This window comes from Martes martes (assembly GCF_963455335.1).
Source record: "Martes martes genome assembly, chromosome: 16".
Taxonomy (NCBI): domain Eukaryota; kingdom Metazoa; phylum Chordata; class Mammalia; order Carnivora; family Mustelidae; genus Martes; species Martes martes.
Genome location: NC_137904.1, coordinates 41,815,187 through 41,823,291, shown reverse-complemented (window position 1 = coordinate 41,823,291; position 8,105 = coordinate 41,815,187).

The window sequence follows — 8,105 nt, the reverse complement described above, 5'->3', positions numbered from 1 at the left end:
TTTTTTTTTTTTTAAGATTTTGTTTATTTATTTGACAGATGGAGATCACAAGTAGGTAGAGAGGCAGGCAGAGAGAGGAGGAAGCAGGCTCCCTGCTGAGCAGAGAGCCCGATGTGAGGCTCAATCCCAGGACCCTGGGATCATGACCTGAGCCGAAGGCAGAGGCTTTAACCCACTGAGCCACCCAGGTGCCCCTAGGGTGCATATTCTGTCAGTTTGTCTCTGATTTCTAGGGACCTGGGAAGGGGCTCAGGTGCAGGGCAGAAAGTTGCTGGGGGCTGGGAGGGAAGGGAGAAAAAGAGGAAAGCCAGTGTGTCCCCAGCCCATGTCCTCCCAAATGGCAGGCTTTCATTTAATGCCCTCTAAAAGGAGAGGACATGAGAGGTGGGGGAGCTGGAAGAGGGCTGGGGAGCCTGCCAACACTCTTCCCTCTCTTCTCAAGTAGAATGGTGATCAGATAGGGCCTTGGCTACTCTGGGTACCTGTTAGTCTGTGAGAGTAACGTAGGGGGTTCTCTAGGGCCTGAGAGAGTGTGGGGACAAAAGGATCCAGATCATGAGGCTTCTGGAAGGATGAGGAGGCTGCAACAACTTTCACAGGGGCAGAATGGAGAGGAGACCGCTGTTGAGGCTGGAGAGGACACCCAAGGGACCCACTGGCTCCTGCCAGCACAGACCCAAAGCCAGACGTGGTAAGGATCGGGGAGATGCACAGGGACCAAAGCTGGCACAGGTCTATCTCCAAGGGCTCCGTGAAGGGCCGGCACCCAGTAACGTTCTCTCCAGCTGTGGCCCCTCTGCCTTCAGTCTCTCCTTCACCACAAGCTGCCTCATCTCTGGGGACCCTACACCCCTGCCCTTCTCTGGGAGACCCCTGCCCCTCTTCTGGGTCCCTGTGCAGGCTGTCAGCTCCTTCTAGAAATGGGCGTGTGCGTGTGCTCACGCGCGTGAGCACACACGCACCGTGTGTGTGTGTGTGTGTGTGTGTGTGTGTATGTGTCAGGGGAGAAGCTGATCGCTAACAAAGGAGGAGGGGTGTGTGGGTGAGTCAGCCGTGTTAATGAGAAACAACTCACCCCGCTGATTAGGACTAATGAAGAAGAACAGAGGGGGTGACATCTTTATATAGGGTGGGGGGAGCAGGGCTGCTCCCCAGGTCCCACTTCTCCCTCAGCAAGAACAAGAACAGAGCCACCTTGGCTTCCCCAGGAAGAATTGAGGTCAGACGCACGGATGAACCATCAAGGACAAGGTGGATTCTAACTGGGAAGGAGGGGAACAAGGTGTCTGGGGCAGAGGCCAGCTCCTGGGGGAAAGTGTGAGAGATCCTCCCAGCGCCCTGCTCTCTTCCTGCCCTTCCTCCAGTCTCTCTGTATTGATTCCAGAGAATCTAGGGGTTCTCAATGCTGTGCCCTGGGGTTGCCCAAGTGCCTTTGAGGTCTAACCAAAACTGCAGGGCCAGGGAGTGCTGGGGAGGGTGCTCCAGTCTCTGCTGCTCCCATGGCCGCCTGGAGAGAAGGCTTTGGTCTGGGCATTGGCTGTCTCTGCAGATGGTAATGACCCAGGGAGGCCTGGCCAGGTCAAGGGCCGGAGGGGGCCACGGTAGGAGGAGGACCTGGGCATCAGACGGCTGCCCTGTCCTTGGGGCAGGGGCTGGTGCCCCAGAGAACCCACCGCTTCACTCACCCTCCATACCAACTGAGCCAAGGTCAAGGGCACCAGGCATGCCTCACAGATGTTCCAGTTGGCTGTGTGAGCGTGGGCATGGGGGGAGGGAGGGAGAGGCTGGGAGTGGGGACAGGATGGGTGTTGGCCAACACCTCCTAATTTGCATTACCACTGACACCCTTCTTGACCAAGAAAATGGAGCCATAAATAACAAGGGGGGGGGTGAGGTGGTTCCCTGGGGGGCTCTTGGAGGTTCTCTTTCCTTGCCTCCAACCGCCCCCCCCCCCAGTGTGGGGAGGGAGGCAGGAGGTCAGGCCTTTTCCAGACCCACAGCTGGCCCCAGGCTCCTCCTTCCTCAGATTGGGCAGACACCCCATCCTGATATCCCACTTCCTTTGGCCCAGACACCCCAGACACCCAGCCCTGCCTCAGTCCTTCTCCGGAGCAGCGTCCCCTCAGCCTTCCCTCCCCTGGAAACTCTCTCCCTGGGGACCCTCTCCAGGCTGTCATGCCCCAGCTCCGCCTACCTTGTTCTCTTCAGTCTGGGTCCCGCTGCTCTGTCAGGCTGGGCATTTCCCAGGGCACGTCCCACCTGGGAGCTGCGCAAGGGAACATTCAGCATGAGAAATAGTCCAGACACTAGTAGGGGAGCTTGTGAGGAGATTCTGGAAGTGGTGTGAGGTGCACCAGGATCCAGTGTGGGACCCTGGCCCGAGAGCTATGGGGTGAGCGGGAGGAGGGCCTCCCAGCTCTGGGAGAGGCCTATGGCCCACCTTTACTTGGAAGCAGCTCCCATGCTGGACCTCTCCTTTGTGAGTTCCGTGGAGAACAGAACCAGGACTGTGCCCTATTTCCTCCCTGCCCCCGTGACTACCACACAGACCCCCCACAAACGCATTTGGTGCCCATTTATGTGCACTGAATTCACTTCTGTCTCAAAGAGCAGAGGGGATGCTGTGGCAGGCACAGCTTGCAGGACGGAGACGGGCCGAGCTGGGAGAAGGAGCGCCCTCTCGGCCAGAGGGGTCTGGGACCTGGAAGAGCCAAGTGGTGAGGGCGGAGGCACAGCAGAAGGGCCTGGCAGGGAAACCAGGTCGCGAGAGACAGCCCGGAGAGCTGTGAACACAATGTGGGAAGGAGCGAACAGTGAGCTGAGAACCCCCCCTTCCCCCCTCCAGAGATGCTATTTTGGAGGGAGAGAATATATGCGGTGCAGGGGGCAGGGTGGGGGGGGTATGCCAGCTCCCCTGGGGGTCAGCTGGGTGGCCCGCTGCCTCCACTCCTCCTGCCAGCCATCACTACTGGCCCTGGAGCCTCTCCCCGCCTCTAAGCGCTTCCCTCCCTGCTGGAAGAAAATCTTCTTGCTCTCTTGAGCACAAGGGGAAAAAGAACGAGCTAGGAGATTTGCAGCTGGCCTCTTGGCACCCCATTTGAGAGCCCCCTGAGGCCTAGGGAGAAGCTTCTATTTCCATTGCTTCCCTGGACAGAAGATGTGGAGGGTACTGTGGGACACGACGTGAGGCAGGTGCGCAGTACAGCTCAGCGGGCCTGAGCGCTTCTCGCCCCCGAGCCAGGACTTAGGGTCCCCCCACTTAACATCAAACTTAGGGAGTGAGTTAGGTGTTAACAGAGGGAGGAAGGCATTTCCAGGGACAACTGGGTTTGCCCGCAGGAGCTGTGGCCCCTCTGAGCGGGGAAGCCAATCTTGGCTCCAAGGGCCAAGAAGGCTGGACAGAGGTTGGTGTCAAGTAAAGCCCTTGCTTGACATGAAGGGAAATTCCTGTACCCCGGTTCAACCCCCTCTGAGGGGCCTTGACTCATTCTGGGATGAAGGCTCCAATGCCCTGTGGGTTTCTGTGGTGGCTGGGGGTGGACACGGTGAACAGAGAAGGTGAGCGCTGGGAATGAGCAGAGACTTTTGTTTTCGTTTTTGGAACTGGGCTCTTGCTCTGCCTGATAGTCCTGCTTCAGCAGAAGGAGCAGGGCTGGCTGAACTGGGAAGAAAGCCCGGCTTGGAGCCAGCTGGTGCAGGGCATGTAGAGGGAATGTTAGGGTTGACTTTAGGAAGAATTTCTGGTGAAGACACTCGGGCACGTTGCCCGGATGAACGGACGGCTCTGGTTCCTTGGCTGTTTTCCACAGTAGACAGCTCTCCCCCTCTAAGGCCAGGAATCTGGGCTGCCAGGGGCCGGTGCAGGCCAGAGGCAGGAGCTGAGCTGTCACTCACTTCAGGCGATGGGAGTCTGAAGGTTCCAGGGAGGAGGGAGGGGAGGACGGTGAGGTAGAAGACCTATGGCCCCAAGCCGGACTGTGGTGTGGGATTTGAGCGAGGAAGCCACAAGTGGGAACGCTGTCTCTCCTCTCAGTCCTCTTCCCACTGTCCTGTCTTGCATTTCTTCCAACCTCGGACCACCCTGAGTCCTCAGAACTCTGGGATTTATGGGTCTCTGGTCCCAGCCACTGTCCTAATCCCCAACAGCGGGCACATGCGGGTCTCTTCCCCACCGTCCAGCAGACTCACCCTGTCACACTTAGCCCCAGATACACAAAGCACACGACAGTCCCAGTTACACACACACACACCCACACCATACCCTTCCTCACATTCCAGGCTCCCAGGGATGCTGCACTCCTCCCAATCCGCATGGCACACACACACGGAGTCTCACCCCATTGGGAACACAGTGCCACAGGGGTCTAGGCCAGGTGTCACAGGGATATAGCCAAGCACTGCCTCGAACTCACATAGGACCCCACGGGGACCCTGGGAATGGTGCATGACGGCCAACATGCACACCGACGCACGGGCTCCTGGCTTGGAAGTCGCCCCCATTACCCAGTGCTGGGCTTGTCAGTGTCTAACAACGGGCTCTCCAGTTTCAGCTGCCGTGATGATGGCACGGAGCCCTGGGAAGAGGGGGACATAATCTGCTCTTTCAAGCTGGTGGGAGCCAGTTCCAGCCCACCACTCCTAGAAATCACATGATAAAGTTTAACCAAAAATGGGCACCCCCAGGAGAGCTGCACCTGACCAGCCGTGACTCATTTGGGCCGCTTCTCTCCCCTGGGGGTGCCTCCTTTCCCTACCTTCTCTCCCCACCGCGCCTCCTGTCCAGATCCCACTTCTGGCCCCTCTCACTTCTCCTCCTTCCCTGTCACTCGGGGCTTTGAGCTGGGTTTGGCACTCAGGCCCATCTCTCTCGGCCTTGCTCCCTCCTTCTCTCCCTCCATGTGTGGTAGGTGACAGGCCCATAGCTAATCCAGACAGACTTCCCGGAGGAAGAGGACAAGGAGAGGGATGCTGTGTGTTTCTGGAAAAAACATAAGCCTCTCTGCCTCCTTGTGCCTGGCCTGTTCCCTGGTTAGCTTGTGTTTCTCCCTGGTCGGCAGGACAAAAGGTCCGATCAACGCTGCTCCCTGAAGGCGAGAAACCCCACAGCTTGCTGGGCAGTTAGAGTACGTTCTGAGAGTGAGGACCTCTGGTTCTAACCATGCTCTGGGAACATTGCATCACTTCTCAGAGCTTCCGCTTCTCAATTTGAGAAAAAAAAAAAAAAAAAATGAAGGTTCTGGACCAGGTGGTTTTAATTTCCTTCTTGGCTCTGACATTTTGGCATTCTATATTTCGGAAAGTCTTCTAAAATCTGTTCTGTGGCGAGTATCCCTTGTTGCTAATCCTGATCTTTTCCCAGCCCGTGAGGGAGGTGAACAGATGTGCTCCGTGACTGGGGGGCAGTAGGTACCACAGCTGAAGAGCTGGAGGCTGGGCCTGGGTATCTGTAGGTTTGGTTTTGGGGGCCTGGCAGGCCATGTACATTTGGGAGCCTTCCAGCAGCTTCTGCTGTCTTCACTACGGCTCCTAAATTATTTCTGCCACACACATATAAGAGGAAAGAGGGTGGGAAAGGGGGCAGAGAGGGAAGAAGGAAGGGAGGGAGGGAAGAAAGGAAAGGAAAGGAAAGCAAAGGGGGAAACCTTGGATGAAATGAAAAGAAGAGAAGAAAAATGTGTGTCGTGGACGTAAGAAGCAGCTCCCCCAACCAGTCATGGTGCCAGGCGGGCATGGAGGCAAGAGGGGAGAGCGAGGGTTTCCTGGTGGTTACAGAGCCTTCTCTGTGCATCTGGGAGGTGGGGGTGGGGCCCTGGGCAGGGGCAGGGGCAGGGGTCCAGGAGGCACCTCCCCTGCCCTGGGCCTTCTGCTGGTGCATTGCTGCTCCCCTGAAAACAACTCAAACCACAGAATTGGCTTGTGGTTAGGTGACTATCAGTCACCGCTATTCAGCTCGGCTTCTTAGGATGACTAAAGGGGTTGGAAGCCCCCCTTAATAGCCCCCCAAATTTTCGGAGGAGTCAGAGGCAGAGATGGAAAAGTGGTTTGCTTTGGATGGGATCTGAGCTCCCACATGGTGGGCAGCAGGCACTGTGTCTGTGGGCCCCCGGGGGCTTGGCGGGGAGGTCACCAAGGTGGAGGGTAACATCATTCCTGGACTGCCCTCATCCAACAGTTTGGAACAGGGAGGGGCCGAGGATGAGGACACTCAGGTCCTCCAGAGGGTCTCCTCTCAATCTGCCTTTTCCAGCTCCCAGTCTCCAGGGAGCCCGGAGCCAAGCTGCCTGCTGCTGAGGACGGGACTGGGCAAGGCAGGTCCCCTCGGCAGGTCTGGGTATCAGCTTGGCAGTCCAGCTGGTGCCTGGACCTGGGACCAGAGTGCTGCTGGGAATTCCCCTCCTCTCCCCCACACCCGGTGGCCATGTGACCTGGAGATAGGTCCCTCTGCCATCCGGGCCAGGTTCTGCTGGTGGTCTTTCGGGTGGGGGGTGGGGTGGGCGGGGGATGGGAGAAGCCAGGCTGTGAATGGGAATGCCCAGCCCCAGGCCCGCAGTCCGTGTCATTTAGACAGATAGTTCTAGAGCTGACAGGGTCTATCTGTCCATCCTTACCTGAGTCAGGAAGAGAGAACCCAGGTGATCCTGAGTTCCAGGTGGAGGTGAGCCGGGTAAGAGAGGGACTGTTGTTTTTTTTTTTCTTTTGGATAAAACACTCTGGGCCCCTTTTCCTCCCTCCTCCTTCCTGGGCATCCACAAAGGAGGAGATCGCCTCCCTTCATCTCAATGTTATGTAAAGTGGGGTTAAAGCATCCTTTAGAAAGTTTAGCTATTTTTATTGATCTGTAACGTCTCAAAGGAAGAAGTGCACTTGGCAAGCAAGTACGCGTCAAGACAAGTCTCCAGTTCTCCCCCACCCCCCACCCCCAGCATCACCTATCCAGAAGGCTGAGACCGAGCATTCCCCCTGCCTGGTCCTCCCGATTCCATCTGGGACAGGAGGCTGGGTCCTACCCCTGCCCGGTTTTCCCTTTTGATGACTTTACCATTAAGCCCCATTTCCCCTTCTTGAAAGACTTGGATTCTTGGATTCTTCCAGTGCTGACCTTTGGTGGCTCGGCGCTGCTAGCGAAGAAAGAGAAGGGTAACGGGACCCTTGACCCTCCTGCAGGCGCCCTCATCACCTGTGTTCTCGCAGCCCCCAGTGCCCAGCCTCGACCCCGTCCCCGTTCTGCCCCTCACTCTCTTTCTGACTGGCCATTGTCTCGGTTTCTCTCTCTCCTGTTCTCATTCTGTCTCCCCATCTTTCTTTCTGTTTCGGTGCCCGCATTACCCCTGCCTGCCCCAGGCTGGGGGTGGGCACACGTGAGTTCTAGATTGCTGACTCAGGCCATCTAACCACACTCTCCCCAGGATTCGCTTTCCCCAAACTCCCCTCACCTGGGGTCTGGGAACCACAAGTATGGGATTCTTGTCCCTTTGAGCCTTTGTGCAGGTGGAAAGGTGGAAGGTCTGCACACGGACCCCGTCTCTGTGAACTGCCCCCAGCAGCTGAGGGCTGGGGGTTCCCTGGTAGGTAGGTGGAGGAAGAGTCGGTTTTCTGAGAAGGGAAATGCCTGCCTCCTCTTTGATCCCCGAGTCCCCCAACCTTTGGGGCGGCCCAGGCCAGGGGGCTTCTTCTTTTTTTTTTTTTTTTTTTTTTTTTTTTTTTTTAAAGATTTTATTTATTTGACAGATCACAAGCAGGCAGAGAGGTAGGCAGAGCGGGGTGGGGGTGGGAAGCAGGCTCCCCGCTGAGCAGGGAGCCTGACGCGGGGCTCGATCCCAGGACCCTGGGATCATGACCTGAGCCGAAGGCAGAGGCTTAACCCACTGAGCCACCCAGGCGCCCCAAGGGGGCTTCTTCTCGTTTAAGGAGGGGGAGGGAATCCTTTTACTGACCCAGGCTGTAAGGTAGGGAAATGGTTACTGACCAGACTTATGATTCTGGGAGGGAAGCAGAGCACATGTGGACACAGAACATATAAAGAACATGCATTTAGGAAAAATATGTACCATTCACAGGCATACCAGAAGCATGACACGTCCCATCCTCCTCCCCCTCCTCACTGT